Source organism: Maylandia zebra, linkage group LG3 (assembly GCF_041146795.1).
Source record: "Maylandia zebra isolate NMK-2024a linkage group LG3, Mzebra_GT3a, whole genome shotgun sequence".
Taxonomy (NCBI): Eukaryota; Metazoa; Chordata; class Actinopteri; order Cichliformes; family Cichlidae; genus Maylandia; species Maylandia zebra.
In genome coordinates, this window is record NC_135169.1 from 57,898,933 (window position 1) to 57,916,664 (window position 17,732).

The following is a 17,732-nucleotide window of genomic DNA, read 5'->3' on the forward strand; positions in this document are numbered from 1 at the left end:
TGACTAAAGGTTGCTTTTTAAAAAAACAAACAAACAAACAAACAAACCTAATTACAGCAATAATGACAGTTAAGCCACTTTATGTGTGCCTCTATTTTGAAATACTATTTACAAAAATATTATTATTTTGGTTTGTTATAAACTTTCAACTTTTTCAAAAGTACACAATTATATTTTTGGACAAATTTTTCTATGAAACATAAATTTTTATGAGCTTTTATCATGTTTCTGGCCAGTGCAATCATCAGGGTGGGTCTGGGTTGATAACTGCACATTTCTGGCCAGAAATGTTTCAGCAGTGTTACATATGTAGTGCATATGTTACACTTGCTTTCTGTTACCAGCTGATACCCTACATTTGTATAGACATTTGATGGTGTGAGGTTGGGGAGTTGAGTGGGAGGGGGGGGGGAGGGTACGGTGGGAGTTGAGGGGGGGGGGCGGTTTCCTTTCCTGTTAGGTTTCCTTTTTTTTTTCTTTTTTTTTTTTAAGCAAGACACAGTCCTCCTGTGTCTTCTCCAATCTTCACATGTAAAATCCAACAATGTGAAGCACATAGCAGCCAGAAACTGTAATGCCACAGATCAGAGAAACTTCATCATCACCATCTTCATCGCCATACGATCAGAGCGTGAGACTTCACATCTGGAGCACAGGAGAGATTCTGTGATAAGTTCTCCTTCTAGCTTGTCCCACAAGCAGTCAGTGAGATTTACTAACAACAAAAAGGGTTAATGACATTATTTCCATGAAAACATGTATTCATTCTTTGTGAAGTGTTTAAATTGTGTTTTCACTTGACCTTAGGAGTGTTAGAGTGTATTGTAATGTCTGTACTCAGGTGTTTCCCTCTGTGATCCATCCCCTTCAGAGCCGAGACACTCAGGACTGAACAGACTGCACAGTTTCTGTGACTGAGCCTCCAAAACACCTTCTTTGAAACCACTCATGATAGAAGGGCTTCATATTTGCAGCAGCACTACTACAGGTATTCAGTTTATTACAGGATGTGTTTGTTTCTTAGGACCAGCTCTGAGTGCACACTACCTAACATATACACCTTTCTGTTTATTACAAACCAACTACTCTGGATCATACGGCCAGTTGGCAGGAATGTTGCTGCAGGAAAACATCCCTGGAGATCACCATCATTGTCAGACTGACTGTGCCTCCTCTGTGCAGTGTCAAGATCCTCCCTAAATGAGTGTGTAAGTTAACATTTTCATTATTTTATTCCCTTTGACAAGACAAGTATCACTGATATTTACATTTACAACTACATATGTTGCTGTTTTCTGCTCTTCTTTTAAAGTCCTCAGCTATCCTGCTTCTGTGCTGCTTGCCACACATCAAACACTGGCCGGATGACAGGGAGGATCCACTCTGAAGTCACTGGACATGATGAGGATCATATGGGACTTCATAGTTTCACAGAAACGTTGTGCTCTGTGATTACAGGTTTTAAATGGACATAATGACTGCCTCTCTCTGATCAACAGGCTAAAGGATTGTTGTCATTGTTAGTGCTCTGTACAATGTATGCTTATTTAGTATTTCATCACAGAGCAAACCTTTATTTATTTAACATATTTTTATTTTGTTTTAATGTTGAATTAACTGTGGGGATTTTTTTAAGTGGGCACTCGGGATGTCATATGACCAGAAATGTGGTAACTGGAATTCAACGTTATGGAAGAAAAAATCTGCTAAGAACAAAACACACACAAAACCCCCCAAGAAAATTCAAATTCATTCCATGTAATCCAATCTAAAACATTTTAAACTGCTGAACAGCAACACAAACAGTGTTAAAAAACAGTGTTAACAGAATGATTATGATGATTTTGTACCAAAGTTTCAGGTCACATGGCACACCTAGTGTGTAGTGTGGGGTATCAGCTGGTAAGTATAGGTTTTTTTTCATATTTGTGTACTTAGAGTTTAGATAGATAAAGCCTTGTGTATAATAATTAGTCATAACCACAACTCAAAGTCAGGGACTAACTAATTTTGGGACTTTGTGTCTGAGCCCAGGTTAAAACAATGTGTAAAAAAGCATTTAGTGGCATGGCTGAACAATGCTGTATTGATACTTATTTATCCATGTTCACAAAAAGGACTAATGTGTTTATTTGATTATTTGCACGTGTTAAACTGTGTCACCACCTTAGGCTTTCATTTGAGTTTACTCAAAAATCTCTATACAGTTCTCTTTTACCACTGTGTGGACTCTGTTTACATTAAAACATAAAGAAGAATGAGTAATAAAAAGATGTGTAGACAGATTAAGTAGGACGATAGAAACAGCTGTTCAGCCATGTTCTAAGAAACCAACACAATTTAAAGGTTCAGGATTGTGGTTTTAAAAGTTGAATTTTCATGTATTTCATATCTTGCTTATTATTTTTTATTTAGTTATTTAATTTAGTTATTTTTATTTATTCTACTAGTCCTTTTCAGAAAGAAGCTGTAAAATATGACTTAAGATTTTTTTTTTATTTTCTATGACATACAAAACAAATTGATGTATGTAATACTATTAAACATGATATACACATGTGTATGTCTGAAAAACATTATGCTGTATATTAAAGTTTGCATTTTCTCCAGAATTTTTGTTCAGCTTTTAAGTTCATTTCAGTTAGAAGAATTTGAACTTTTAATATTCATTCAGAGATTTTCTGACTCTAAATTTTCTTTTGTCATTACTCATTTTTTTATTATTTACATTTTAAACATGTTTAGCTTTTTTCCAACTTCTTCTGTGTGAACATCAGCTTTCAAAAGTTCTGCACTTTTGTTTTCACTTTAAAAATTCTGTATTTTCCAGCTCATTCAGAATTTTTAACTTAAATTCAGCAATTAATTCATTTCAGTGCATACATTCAGATTCAAGCATTCACACTGCAGTTTCTTCAGAAAATGCACTTTCTAGTTTATTAGTGTGAATGCTTGAAAAGCATTCACAGTATTGTTCTTCTAATCTTTATTATTAGTGTGAATGCTTGAAAAGCATTCACAGTATTGTTCTTCAAATCTTTATTATTATATATTCCGTACGTTTTTTGGCATCTAACTCCTTCAAAACCGTTCAACTTAGAAAAACCATTCAAACACCGTTAGATTCCTCTTCTTTTGGACATGACTGCTTCTACTTTTCTCATTTTTAACATTTATATTTTTAATTTTATTCAACTTTATTCAACAAAAATTTCCCATGTATTTCAATGGGGAGACCCTTCAAATTCTCATTCAACTTACTCATTTTTAAACTCTTACTACTTCCACATACATTGACATAGAGCCACCATTCAAACTTTAAAACGAAGACAAGACATTCAACTATTCAACTTGTATTTATCTTTTCAATATCTATTATACTTTTTCTTCAGTTCCAGTTTAAGTTTCATGATGTTTTTTCACCCGTTTCAAAATTTATAATGGGTGTGTATGGGACGGAATGTTGGGGCTAGAGTGAGACAGCTCAACTGCTAGAGTGAGAGGAGCAAAAAAATTAATCTTAAAATCTTTTTTAAAACTGCTGCTGTGTCCGCAGCGTTTGCTCTACAGGTATGATTTTACCCTCAAAACGTAGCCATCGCTGTCCTCTTTCATCCAATGTGTTTACTATTGTACTAGGTGTTATGGTTCTTTCATAAATGTCACCAATGCACAGCCTCCTCCCTCCAACTCTTCCATAGACTCTAATGTTAAAATGGCTCAGAAGGTTCGTTTGAAAATCAGAAGAGCATGGTGTCTTTCCACTGTCACCACGTCCATATAATAAACTCCACAGACATGAAAACTGAGAATTAGGTAGACTAGACATTGCTGTCGCTCACAGTGAAAGAATTTTGTCAATACGACTTTTACTTTTCATTTGGGAACGATTTGTTTCGGCCTGACTTTTCTGTTCATTTTAAGCAGCAAAAGTGAGGTGCATGTCTGTGTCCGTGTGTATGGAGCCATTGGGTGCGGTCACTATAGCAACCAGGCTCACACCTGCCTGCTTAACGAGCTCTCTCTGCCACTCTGCCAAAATTCATCTTAAACACTTCTCTTTCAACTGCTGCTGTGTCCACAGTGTTACAGCCATCATTTTACCCTCAAAACGTCGCCATCGTTGTTCTTTTTCCAACATCTTGTCTTTCAAAGCTCAGAGATGTAAACTTTTTAAACTGTGTGGGTCCAAGTGGAGGGATCACATTTTAGTCATTCAGTGATTCAAAGAATATGACCTTTTAATATTCTTTCAGATGTTTTCTGACTCTAAATGTTCTTTTCTCATTTCTTAGGTTTTTCTAATTTACAATTAAAACATTTTCAGCTTTTTTCCAACTTCTTCTTCTGTGTAACCTTCAGCTTTTAGCAGTTCAGCACTTTTGTTTTCAGGTTAAATTCGGGTTGTTTTTTTTTTATCTCATTCAAGATTTTTAACTTAAATTCAGTAATTAATTCATTTCAGTGCATACATTCAGATTCAAGCATTCACACTGCAGTTTCTTCAGAAAATGCACTTTCTAGTTATATTTTCTTATTCCGTACGTTTTTTGAAAGCCTACTCCTTCAAAACCGTTCAACTTAGAAAAACCATTCAAACATCGTTAGATTCCTATTATTTTGGACATGACTGCTTCTATTTTTCTCATTTTTAACATTTATATTTTTAATTTTATTCAACTTTATTCAACAAAAATTTCCCATGTATTTCAATGGGGAGACCCTTCAAATTCTCATTCAACTTACTCATTTTTAAACTCTTACTACTTCCACATACATTGACATAGAGCCACCATTCAAACTTTAAAACGAAGACAAGACATTCAACTATTCAACTTGTATTTATCTTTTCAATATCTATTATACTTTTTCTTCAGTTCCAGTTTAAGTTTCATGATGTTTTTTCACCCGTTTCAGAGTTTATAATGGGTGTGTATGGGACGGAATGTTGGGGCTAGAGTGAGGCAGCTCAACTGCTAGAGTGAGAGGAGCAAAAAAATTAATCTTAAAATCTTTTTTAAAACTGCTGCTGTGTCCACAGCGTTTGCTCTACAGGTATGATTTTACCCTCAAAACGTAGCCATGGCTGTCCTCTTTCATCCAATGTGTTTACTATTGTCCTAGGTGTTACGGTTCTTTCATAAATGTCACCAATGCACAGCCTCCTCCCTCCAACTCTTCCATAGACTCTAATGTTAAAACGGCTCAGAAGGTTGGTTTGAAAATCAGAAGAGCATGGTGTTTTTACACTGTCACCACGTCCATATAATAAACTCCACAGGCATGAAAACTGAGAATTAGGTAGAGTGGACATTGCTGCCGCTCACGGTGAAAGAATTTCGTCAATACGACCTATACTTTTCATTTGGGAGCGATTTGTTTCGGCCTGACTTTTCTGTTCATTTTAAGCAGCAAAAGTGAGGCGCATGTCTGTGTACGTGTGTATGGAGCCATTGGGTGCAGTCACTATAGCAACCAGGCTCACACCTGCCTGCTTAACGAGCTCTGCCTGCCACTGTCCCAAGATTCATCTTAAGCACTTCTCTTTCAACTGCTGCTGTGTCCACAGTGTTACAGCCATCATTTTACCCTCAAATTGTCGCCATTATTGTTCTCTTTCCAACATCTTGTCTTTCAAAGCTCAGGCATTTAAACTTTTTAAACTGTGTGGATCAAAGTGGAGGGATCACATTTGAGTCATTCAGTGATTCAAAGAATATGACCTTTTAATATTCTTTCAGATGTTTTCTGACTCTAAATGTTCTTTTCTCATTTCTTAGGTTTTTCTAATTTACAATTAAAACATTTTCAGCTTTTTTCCAACTTCTTCTTCTGTGTAACCTTCAGCTTTTAGCAGTTCAGCACTTTTGTTTTCAGGTTAAATTCGGGGTTTTTTTTTTTATCTCATTCAATATTTTTAACTTAAATTCAGTAATTATTTCATTTCAATGCATACATTCAGATTCAAGCATTCACACTGCAGTTTCTTCAGAAAATGCACTTTCTAGTTATTATTATCTATTCCGTACGTTTTTTGAAAGCCTACTCCTTCAAAACCGTTCAACTTAGAAAAACCATTCAAACACCGTTAGATTCCTATTCTTTTGGACAACACTGCTTCTATTTTTCATATTTTTAACATTTATATTTTTAATTTTATTCAACTTTATTCAACAAAAATTTATAATGTATTTCAATGGGGAGACCCTTCAAATCCTCATTCAACTTACTCATTTTTAAACTCTTACTACTTCCACATACATTGACATAGAGCCACCATTCAAACTTTAAAACGAAGACAAGACATTCAACTATTAAACTTGTATTTATCTTTTCAATATCTATTATACTTTTTCTTCAGTTCCAGTTTAAGTTTCATGATGTTTTTTCACCCGTTTCAGAGTTTATAATGGGTGTGTATGGGACGGAATGTTGGGGCTAGAGTGAGAGAGCTCAACTGCTAGAGTGAGAGGAGCAAAAAAATTAATCTTAAAATATTTTTTAAAACTGCTGCTGTGTCCACAGCGTTTGCTCTACAGCCACCATTTTACCCTCAAAACGTAGCCATCGCTGTCCTCTTTCATCCAATGTGTTTACTATTGTCCTAGGTGTTATGGTTCTTTCATAAATGTCACCAATGCACAGCCTCCTCCCTCCAACTCTTCCATAGACTCTAATGTTAAAATGGCTCAGAAGGTTCGTTTGAAAATCAGAAGAGCATGGTGTCTTTCCACTGTCACCACGTCCATATAATAAACTCCACAGGCATGAAAACTGAGAATTCAGTAGACTAGACATTGCTGTCGCTCACGGTGAAAGAATTTTGTCAATACGACTTGTACTTTTCATATGGGAACGATTTGTTTCGGCCTGACTTTTCTGTTCATTTTAAGCAGCAAAAGTGAGGTGCATGTCTGTGTCCGTGTGTATGGAGCCATTGGGTGCGGTCACTATAGCAACCAGGCTCACACCTGCCTGCTTAACGAGCTCTCTCTCTCACTCTGCCAAGATTCATCTGAAACACTTCTCTTTCAACTGCTGCTGTATCCACAGTGTTACAGCCATCATTTTATGCTCAAAACGTCGCCATCGTTGTTCTCTTTCCAACATCTTGTCTTTCAAAGCTCAGAGATGTAAACTTTTTAAACTGTGTGGATCCAAGTGGAGGGATCACATTTTAGTCATTCAGTGATTCAAAGAATATGACCTTTTAATATTCTTTCAGATGTTTTCTGACTCTAAATGTTCTTTTCTCATTTCTTAGGTTTTTCTAATTTACAATTAAAACATTTTCAGCTTTTTTCCAACTTCTTCTTCTGTGTAACCTTCAGCAGTTCAGCACTTTTGTTTTCAGGTTAAATTCAGGTTGTTTTTTTTTTTATCTCATTCAAAATTTTTAACTCAAAATTCAGCAATTAATTCATTTCAGTCCATACATTCAGATTCAAGCATTCACACTGCAGTTTCTTCAGAAAATGCACTTTCTAGTTAGTGTGAATGCTTGAAAAGCATTCACAGTATTGTTCTTCTAATCTTTATTATTAGTGTGAATGCTTGAAAAGCATTCACAGTATTGTTCTTCTAATCTTTATTATTATATCATCTTCCGTACGTTTTTTGGCATCTAACTCCTTCAAAACCGTTCAACTTAGAAAAACCATTCAAACACCGTTAGATTCCTATTATTTTGGACATGACTGCTTCTATTTTTCTCATTTCTAACATTTATATTTTTAATTTTATTCAACTTTATTCAACAAAAATTTCCCATGTATTTCAATGGGGAGACCCTTCAAATTCTCATTCAACTTACTCATTTTTAAACTCTTACTACTTCCACATACATTGACATAGAGCCACCATTCAAACTTTAAAACGAAGACAAGACATTCAACTATTCAACTTGTATTTATCTTTTCAATATCTATTATACTTTTTCTTCAGTTCCAGTTTAAGTTTCATGATGTTTTTTCAGCCGTTTCAGAGTTTATAATGGGTGTGTATGGGACGGAATGTTGGGGCTAGAGTGAGGCAGCTCAACTGCTAGAGTGAGAGGAGCAAAAAAATTAATCTTAAAATCTTTTTTAAAACTGCTGCTGTGTCCGCAGCGTTTGCTCTACAGGTATGATTTTACCCTCAAAACGTAGCCATCGCTGTCCTCTTTCATCCAATGTGTTTACTATTGTCCTAGGTGTTATGGTTCTTTCGTAAATGTCACCAATGCACAGCCTCCTCCCTCCAACTCTTCCATAGACTCTAATGTTAAAATGGCTCAGAAGGTTCGTTTGAAAATCAGAAGAGCATGGTGTCTTTCCACTGTCACCACGTCCATATAATAAACTCCACAGACATGAAAACTGAGAATTTGGTAGACTAGACATTGCTGTCGCTCACAGTGAAAGAATTTTGTCAATACGACTTTTACTTTTCATTTGGGAACGATTTGTTTCGGCCTGACTTTTCTGTTCATTTTAAGCAGCAAAAGTGAGGCGCATGTCTGTGTACGTGTGTATGGAGCCATTGGGTGCGGTCACTATAGCAACCAGGCTCACACCTGCCTGCTTAACGAGCTCTGCCTGCCACTGTGCCAAGATTCATCTTAAACACTTCTCTTTCAACTGCTGCTGTGTCCACAGTGTTACAGCCATCATTTTACCCTCAAATTGTCGCCATTATTGTTCTCTTTCCAACACCGTGTCTTTTAAAGCTCAGGCATTTAAACTTTTTAAACTGTGTGGATCAAAGTGGAGGGATCACATTTGAGTCATTCAGTGATTCAAAGAATATGACCTTTTAATATTCATTCAGATGTTTTCTGACTCTAAATGTTCTTTTCTCATTTCTTAGGGTTTTCTAATTTACATTTAAAACATTTTCAGTTTTTTTCCAACTCCTTCTTCTGTGTAACCTTCAGCTTTTAGCAGTTCAGCACCTTTGTTTTCAGGTTAAATTCGGGTTTTTTTTGTTTTTGTTTTTTTAATCTCATTCAATATTTTTAACTCAAAATTCAGCAATTAATTCATTTCAGTGCATACATTCAGATTCAAGCATTCACACTGCAGTTTCTTCAGAAAATGCACTTTCTAGTTATATTTTCTTATTCCGTACGTTTTTTGAAAGCCTACTCCTTCAAAACCGTTCAACTTAGAAAAACCATTCAAACATCGTTAGATTCCTATTATTTTGGACATGACTGCTTCTATTTTTCTCATTTTTAACATTTATATTTTTAATTTTATTCAACTTTATTCAACAAAAATTTCCCATGTATTTCAATGGGGAGACCCTTCAAATCCTCATTCAACTTACTCATTTTTAAACTCTTACTACTTCCACATACATTGGCATAGAGCCACCATTCAAACTTTAAAACGAAGACAAGACATTCAACTATTCAACTTGTATTTATCTTTTCAATATCTATTATACTTTTTCTTCAGTTCCAGTTTAAGTTTCATGATGTTTTTTCACCCGTTTCAAAATTTATAATGGGTGTGTATGGGACGGAATGTTGGGGCTAGAGTGAGACAGCTCAACTGCTAGAGTGAGAGGAGCAAAAAAATTAATCTTAAAATCTTTTTTAAAACTGCTGCTGTGTCCGCAGCGTTTGCTCTACAGGTATGATTTTACCCTCAAAACGTAGCCATCGCTGTCCTCTTTCATCCAATGTGTTTACTATTGTACTAGGTCTTATGGTTCTTTCATAAATGTCACCAATGCACAGCCTCCTCCCTCCAACTCTTCCATAGACTCTAATGTTAAAATGGCTCAGAAGGTTCGTTTGAAAATCAGAAGAGCATGGTGTCTTTCCACTGTCACCACGTCCATATAATAAACTCCACAGGCATGAAAACTGAGAATTCAGTAGACTAGAAGCTGCTGTCGCTCACGGTGAAAGAATTTTGTCAATACGACTTTTACTTTTCATTTGGGAACGATTTGTTTCGGCCTGACTTTTCTGTTCATTTTAAGCAGCAAAAGTGAGGTGCATGTCTGTGTACGTGTGTATGGAGCCATTGGGTGCGGTCACTATAGCAACCAGGCTCACACCTGCCTGCTTAACGAGCTCTGCCTGCCACTGTCCAAGATTCATCTTAAGCACTTCTCTTTCAACTGCTGCTGTGTCCACAGTGTTACAGCCATCATTTTACCCTCAAATTGTCGCCATTATTGTTCTCTTTCCAACACCGTGTCTTTCAAAGCTCAGGCATTTAAACTTTTTAAACTGTGTGGATCAAAGTGGAGGGATCACATTTGAGTCATTCAGTGATTCAAAGAATATGACCTTTTAATATTCATTCAGATGTTTTCTGACTCTAAATGTTCTTTTCTCATTTCTTAGGGTTTTCTAATTTACATTTAAAACATTTTCAGTTTTTTTCCAACTCCTTCTTCTGTGTAACCTTCAGCTTTTAGCAGTTCAGCACCTTTGTTTTCAGGTTAAATTCGGGGTTTTTTTTGGTTTTTTTTTAATCTCATTCAATATTTTTAACTCAAAATTCAGCAATTAATTCATTTCAGTGCATACATTCAGATTCAAGCATTCACACTGCAGTTTCTTCAGAAAATGCACTTTCTAGTTATTATTAGTGTGAATGCTTGAAAAGCATTCACAGTATTGTTATTCGAATCTTTATTATTATTATTATTATATTTTATTTTTCCGTACGTTTTTTGTAAGCCTACTCCTTCAAAACCGTTCAACTTAGAAAAACCATTCAAACACCGTTAGATTCCTATTATTTTGGACAACACTGCTTCTATTTTTCATATTTTTAACATTTATATTTTTAATTTTATTCAACTTTATTCAACAAAAATTTATAATGTATTTCAATGGGGAGACCCTTCAAATCCTCATTCAACTTACTCATTTTTAAACTCTTACTACTTCCACATACATTGACATAGAGCCACCATTCAAACTTTAAAACGAAGACAAGACATTCAACTATTCAACTTGTATTTATCTTTTCAATATCTATTATACTTTTTCTTCAGTTCCAGTTTAAGTTTCATGATGTTTTTTCACCCGTTTCAGAGTTTATAATGGGTGTGTATGGGACGGAATGTTGGGGCTAGAGTGAGGCAGCTCAACTGCTAGAGTGAGAGGAGCAAAAAAATTAATCTTAAAATCTTTTTTAAAACTGCTGCTGTGTCCGCAGCGTTTGCTCTACAGGTATGATTTTACCCTCAAAACGTAGCCATCGCTGTCCTCTTTCATCCAATGTGTTTACTATTGTACTAGGTGTTATGGTTCTTTCATAAATGTCACCAATGCACAGCCTCCTCCCTCCAACTCTTCCATAGACTCTAATGTTAAAATGGCTCAGAAGGTTCGTTTGAAAATCAGAAGAGCATGGTGTCTTTCCACTGTCACCACGTCCATATAATAAGCTCCACAGGCATGAAAACTGAGAATTAGGTAGACTAGACATTGCTGTCGCTCACGGTGAAAGAATTTTGTCAATACGACTTTTACTTTTCATTTGGGAGCGATTTGTTTCGGCCTGACTTTTCTGTTCATTTTAAGCAGCAAAAGTGAGGCGCATGTCTGTGTACGTGTGTATGGAGCCATTGGGTGCGGTCACTATAGCAACCAGGCTCACACCTGCCTGCTTAACGAGCTCTGCCTGCCACTGTACCAAGATTCATCTTAAGCACTTCTCTTTCAACTGCTGCTGTGTCCACAGTGTTACAGCCATCATTTTACCCTCAAATTGTCGCCATTATTGTTCTCTTTCCAACACCGTATCTTTCAAAGCTCAGGCATTTAAACTTTTTAAACTGTGTGGATCAAAGTGGAGGGATCACATTTGAGTCATTCAGTGATTCAAAGAATATGACCTTTTAATATTCATTCAGATGTTTTCTGACTCTAAATGTTCTTTTCTCATTTCTTAGGGTTTTCTAATTTACATTTAAAACATTTTCAGTTTTTTTCCAACTTCTTCTTCTGTGTAACCTTCAGCTTTTAGCAGTTCAGCACCTTTGTTTTCAGGTTAAATTCGGGGTTTTTTTTTTGTTTTGTTTTTTATCTCATTCAATATTTTTAACTCAAAATTCAGCAATTAATTCATTTCAGTGCATACATTCAGATTCAAGCATTCACACTGCAGTTTCTTCAGAAAATGCACTTTCTAGTTAGTGTGAATGCTTGAAAAGCATTCACAGTATTGTTATTCGAATCTTTATTATTATTATTATATTTTATCTATTCCGTACGTTTTTTGTAATCCTACTCCTTCAAAACCGTTCAACTTAGAAAAACCATTCAAACACCGTTAGATTCCTATTCTTTTGGACAACACTGCTTCTATTTTTCATATTTTTAACATTTATATTTTTAATTTTATTCAACTTTATTCAACAAAAATTTATAATGTATTTCAATGGGGAGACCCTTCAAATCCTCATTCAACTTACTCATTTTTAAACTCTTACTACTTCCACATACATTGACATAGAGCCACCATTCAAACTTTAAAACGAAGACAAGACATTCAACTATTCAACTTGTATTTATCTTTTCAATATCTATTATACTTTTTCTTCAGTTCCAGTTTAAGTTTCATGATGTTTTTTCACCCGTTTCAGAGTTTATAATGGGTGTGTATGGGACGGAATGTTGGGGCTAGAGTGAGAGAGCTCAACTGCTAGAGTGAGAGGAGCAAAAAAATTAATCTTAAAATATTTTTTAAAACTGCTGCTGTGTCCACAGCGTTTGCTCTACAGCCACCATTTTACCCTCAAAACGTAGCCATCGCTGTCCTCTTTCATCCAATGTGTTTACTATTGTCCTAGGTGTTATGGTTCTTTCATAAATGTCACCAATGCACAGCCTCCTCCCTCCAACTCTTCCATAGACTCTAATGTTAAAATGGCTCAGAAGGTTCTTTTGAAAATCAGAAGAGCATGGTGTCTTTCCACTGTCACCACGTCCATATAATAAACTCCACAGGCATGAAAACTGAGAATTCAGTAGACTAGACATTGCTGTCGCTCACGGTGAAAGAATTTCGTCAATACGACTTGTACTTTTCATATGGGAACGATTTGTTTCGGCCTGACTTTTCTGTTCATTTTAAGCAGCAAAAGTGAGGTGCATGTCTGTGTCCGTGTGTATGGAGCCATTGGGTGCGGTCACTATAGCAACCAGGCTCACACCTGCCTGCTTAACGAGCTCTCTCTCTCACTCTGCCAAGATTCATCTGAAACACTTCTCTTTCAACTGCTGCTGTCTCCACAGTGTTACAGCCATCATTTTACCCTCAAAACGTCGCCATCGTTGTTCTCTTTCCAACATCTTGTCTTTCAAAGCTCAGAGATGTCAACTTTTTAAACTGTGTGGATCCAAGTGGAGGGATCACATTTTAGTCATTCAGTGATTCAAAGAATATGACCTTTTAATATTCTTTCAGATGTTTTCTGACTCTAAATGTTCTTTTCTCATTTCTTAGGTTTTTCTAATTTACAATTAAAACATTTTCAGCTTTTTTCCAACTTCTTCTTCTGTGTAACCTTCAGCTTTTAGCAGTTCAGCACCTTTGTTTTCAGGTTAAATTCGTTTTTTTTGTTGTTTTTTTAAATCTCATTCAATATTTTTAACTCAAAATTCAGCAATTAATTCATTTCAGTCCATACATTCAGATTCAAGCATTCACACTGCAGTTTCTTCAGAAAATGCACTTTCTAGTTATATTTTATTTTTCCGTACGTTTTTTCAAAGCCTACTCCTTCAAAACCGTTCAACTTAGAAAAACCATTCAAACACCGTTAGATTCCTATTCTTTTGGACAACACTGCTTCTATTTTTCATATTTTTAACATTTATATTTTTAATTTTATTCAACTTTATTCAACAAAAATTTATAATGTATTTCAATGGGGAGACCCTTCAAATCCTCATTCAACTTACTCATTTTTAAACTCTTACTACTTCCACATACATTGACATAGAGCCACCATTCAAACTTTAAAACGAAGACAAGACATTCAACTATTCAACTTGTATTTATCTTTTCAATATCTATTATACTTTTTCTTCAGTTCCAGTTTAACTTTCATGATGTTTTTTCACCCGTTTCAGAGTTTATAATGGGTGTGTATGGGACGGAATGTTGGGGCTAGAGTGAGACAGCTCAACTGCTAGAGTGAGAGGAGCAAAAAAATTAATCTTAAAATCTTTTTTAAAACTGCTGCTGTGTCCACAGCGTTTGCTCTACAGGTATGATTTTACCCTCAAAACGTAGCCATGGCTGTCCTCTTTCATCCAATGTGTTTACTATTGTACTAGGTGTTATGGTTCTTTCATAAATGTCACCAATGCACAGCCTCCTCCCTCCAACTCTTCCATAGACTCTAATGTTAAAATGGCTCAGAAGGTTCGTTTGAAAATCAGAAGAGCATGGTGTTTTTACACTGTCACCACGTCCATATAATAAGCTCCACAGGCATGAAAACTGAGAATTAGGTAGACTAGACATTGCTGTCGCTCACGGTGAAAGAATTTTGTCAATACGACTTTTACTTTTCATTTGGGAGCGATTTGTTTCGGCCTGACTTTTCTGTTCATTTTAAGCAGCAAAAGTGAGGTGCATGTCTGTGTGCGTGTGTATGGAGCCATTGGGTGCAGTCACTATAGCAACCAGGCTCACACCTGCCTGCTTAACGAGCTCTGCCTGCCACTGTACCAAGATTCATCTTTAGCACTTCTCTTTCAACTGCTGCTGTGTCCACAGTGTTAAAGCCATCATTTTACCCTCAAAACGTCGCCATCGTTGTTCTTTTTCCAACATCTTGTCTTTCAAAGCTCAGAGATGTAAACTTTTTAAACTGTGTGGGTCCAAGTGGAGGGATCACATTTTAGTCATTCAGTGATTCAAAGAATATGACTTTTTAATATTCTTTCAGATGTTTTCTGACTCTAAATGTTCTTTTCTCATTTCTTAGGTTTTTCTAATTTACAATTAAAACATTTTCAGCTTTTTTCCAACTTCTTCTTCTGTGTAACCTTCAGCTTTTAGCAGTTCAGCACTTTTGTTTTCAGGTTAAATTCGGGTTTTTTTTTTAATCTCATTCAAGATTTTTAACTTAAATTCAGTAATTAATTCATTTCAGTGCATACATTCAGATTCAAGCATTCACACTGCAGTTTCTTCAGAAAATGCACTTTCTAGTTATTATATTTTATTCTGTATTCCGTACGTTTTTTGTAATCCTATAACTTCAAAACCGTTCAACTTAGAAAAACCATTCAAACACCGTTAGATTCCTATTCTTTTGGACAACACTGCTTCTATTTTTCATATTTTTAACATTTATATTTTTAATTTTATTCAACTTTATTCAACAAAAATTTATAATGTATTTCAATGGGGAGACCCTTCAAATCCTCATTCAACTTACTCATTTTTAAACTCTTACTACTTCCACATACATTGACATAGAGCCACCATTCAAACTTTAAAACGAAGACAAGACATTCAACTATTCAACTTGTATTTATCTTTTCAATATCTATTATACTTTTTCTTCAGTTCCAGTTTAAGTTTCATGATGTTTTTTCACCCGTTTCAGAGTTTATAATGGGTGTGTATGGGACGGAATGTTGGGGCTAGAGTGAGGCAGCTCAACTGCTAGAGTGAGAGGAGCAAAAAAATTAATCTTAAAATCTTTTTTAAAACTGCTGCTGTGTCCGCAGCGTTTGCTCTACAGGTATGATTTTACCCTCAAAACGTAGCCATGGCTGTCCTCTTTCATCCAATGTGTTTACTATTGTACTAGGTGTTATGGTTCTTTCATAAATGTCACCAATGCACAGCCTCCTCCCTCCAACTCTTCCATAGACTCTAATGTTAAAATGGCTCAGAAGGTTCGTTTGAAAATCAGAAGAGCATGGTGTCTTTCCACTGTCACCACGTCCATATAATAAGCTCCACAGGCATGAAAACTGAGAATTAGGTAGACTAGACATTGCTGTCGCTCACGGTGAAAGAATTTTGTCAATACGACTTTTACTTTTCATTTGGGAGCGATTTGTTTCGGCCTGACTTTTCTGTTCATTTTAAGCAGCAAAAGTGAGGCGCATGTCTGTGTACGTGTGTATGGAGCCATTGGGTGCGGTCACTATAGCAACCAGGCTCACACCTGCCTGCTTAACGAGCTCTGCCTGCCACTGTACCAAGATTCATCTTAAACACTTCTCTTTCAACTGCTGCTGTGTCCACAGTGTTACAGCCATCATTTTACCCTCAAATTGTCGCCATTATTGTTCTCTTTCCAACACCGTATCTTTCAAAGCTCAGGCATTTAAACTTTTTAAACTGTGTGGATCAAAGTGGAGGGATCACATTTGAGTCATTCAGTGATTCAAAGAATATGACCTTTTAATATTCATTCAGATGTTTTCTGACTCTAAATGTTCTTTTCTCATTTCTTAGGGTTTTCTAATTTACATTTAAAACATTTTCAGTTTTTTTCCAACTCCTTCTTCTGTGTAACCTTCAGCTTTTAGCAGTTCAGCACCTTTGTTTTCAGGTTAAATTAGTTTTTTTTTTGTTTTTTTTTAATCTCATTCAATATTTTTAACTCAAAATTCAGCAATTAATTCATTTCAGTGCATACATTCAGATTCAAGCATTCACACTGCAGTTTCTTCAGAAAATGCACTTTCTAGTTAAGAGTTGTGTTCATGCACACAGCAGGTTACTTGACTTTGTACAATAATAGGCATTCAATATATCAGTTTCCCTCTTTGTTATGTCACATTTGTGATGAAGCTCAAAAAACGCGTGACGCAAAAATGACAGAAAGGAGTGTTCGGACTTCTCTCAGACGTTTGCTGCTTTTAGGCTAAAGCATAACATCAGAGAAGTTTCTGGAGAAGATGTGAATCAGTGGTTGTGTTATTGTTTCAGTTGGTCCATCTTCTGACTGGATGTCACATGTTTTCCTTACTAAAGATGGGTTATATACATCCAGGGAGTTCAGCTATAATTTTTAAAATCTTACCTCCCTCTTTTCTAATTTGCGCTAGCTTTAATTGTGCCTTTATTGGCATGTGAGTTATATGTTATTATTTGAAAAAGAAAGAACCATAAATATGCATTTAGATCTGTGCTGTGGGGAGAAGTTTGGGTCCAAAACATTTATTGATGCTAAATGTTAAAAAAAAAAAGTCTCATATCTTGAGGCTTTAGTCATTTTTCTAGAAGCTGGTCATCGGTTTTCTGTGGAGAACTAAACAGCAACAGCTGAGGTTGAGCCGTCAGAGGAACCGATCACCTGCTCCTCCTCCTGTGGGCCTGGAAGTGTGTCAGCTCCTCCAGGTTGGACTGTAATTAGTACAGTCATCTTCCTTCTTCTCCACCTCTGTCCCTACATTTTCCTTTTAAATCAGACCTCCTTTGAATGCTGCGGAAACCTGCTCAGGTACAGAAGATTCTACCTTTAGATATCCACCTGGGATCTACTCACTTCTTTTTATAGCTTTTCATCCGTTGCCCAATCTCTTCATCATCCCTTCTGTGTGAAATAATGAAAGGATAAAATCATGTCTTTGACATTGTAGAGATAATATGTAGTTTTATGGAGGCTTGTTGGTATCAAAAGCCTCACTTACTTACTTTGTCATGGTAGTTTTTCAGTCACCAGAGATGTTGGTGTTTGTAAACGCTTTAAAGTTATCAAATGTACCCATCAGTCAGTGAATCATATTTTTAATTCTTCCT

At 35.9% G+C, this 17,732-nt stretch overlaps 1 long non-coding RNA gene across 1 annotated transcript; it reads left to right on the top strand.

Moving 5' to 3' along the window:
* The first annotated feature begins 735 nt into the window (after positions 1-735).
* On the top strand, positions 736-2,486 carry LOC143416600 (uncharacterized). Its single transcript, XR_013096986.1, has 3 exons — positions 736-988; positions 1,105-1,208; positions 1,313-2,486. It is a non-coding gene; the product is annotated as an uncharacterized LOC143416600 (long non-coding RNA).
* Positions 2,487-17,732: the final 15,246 nt, after the last annotated feature.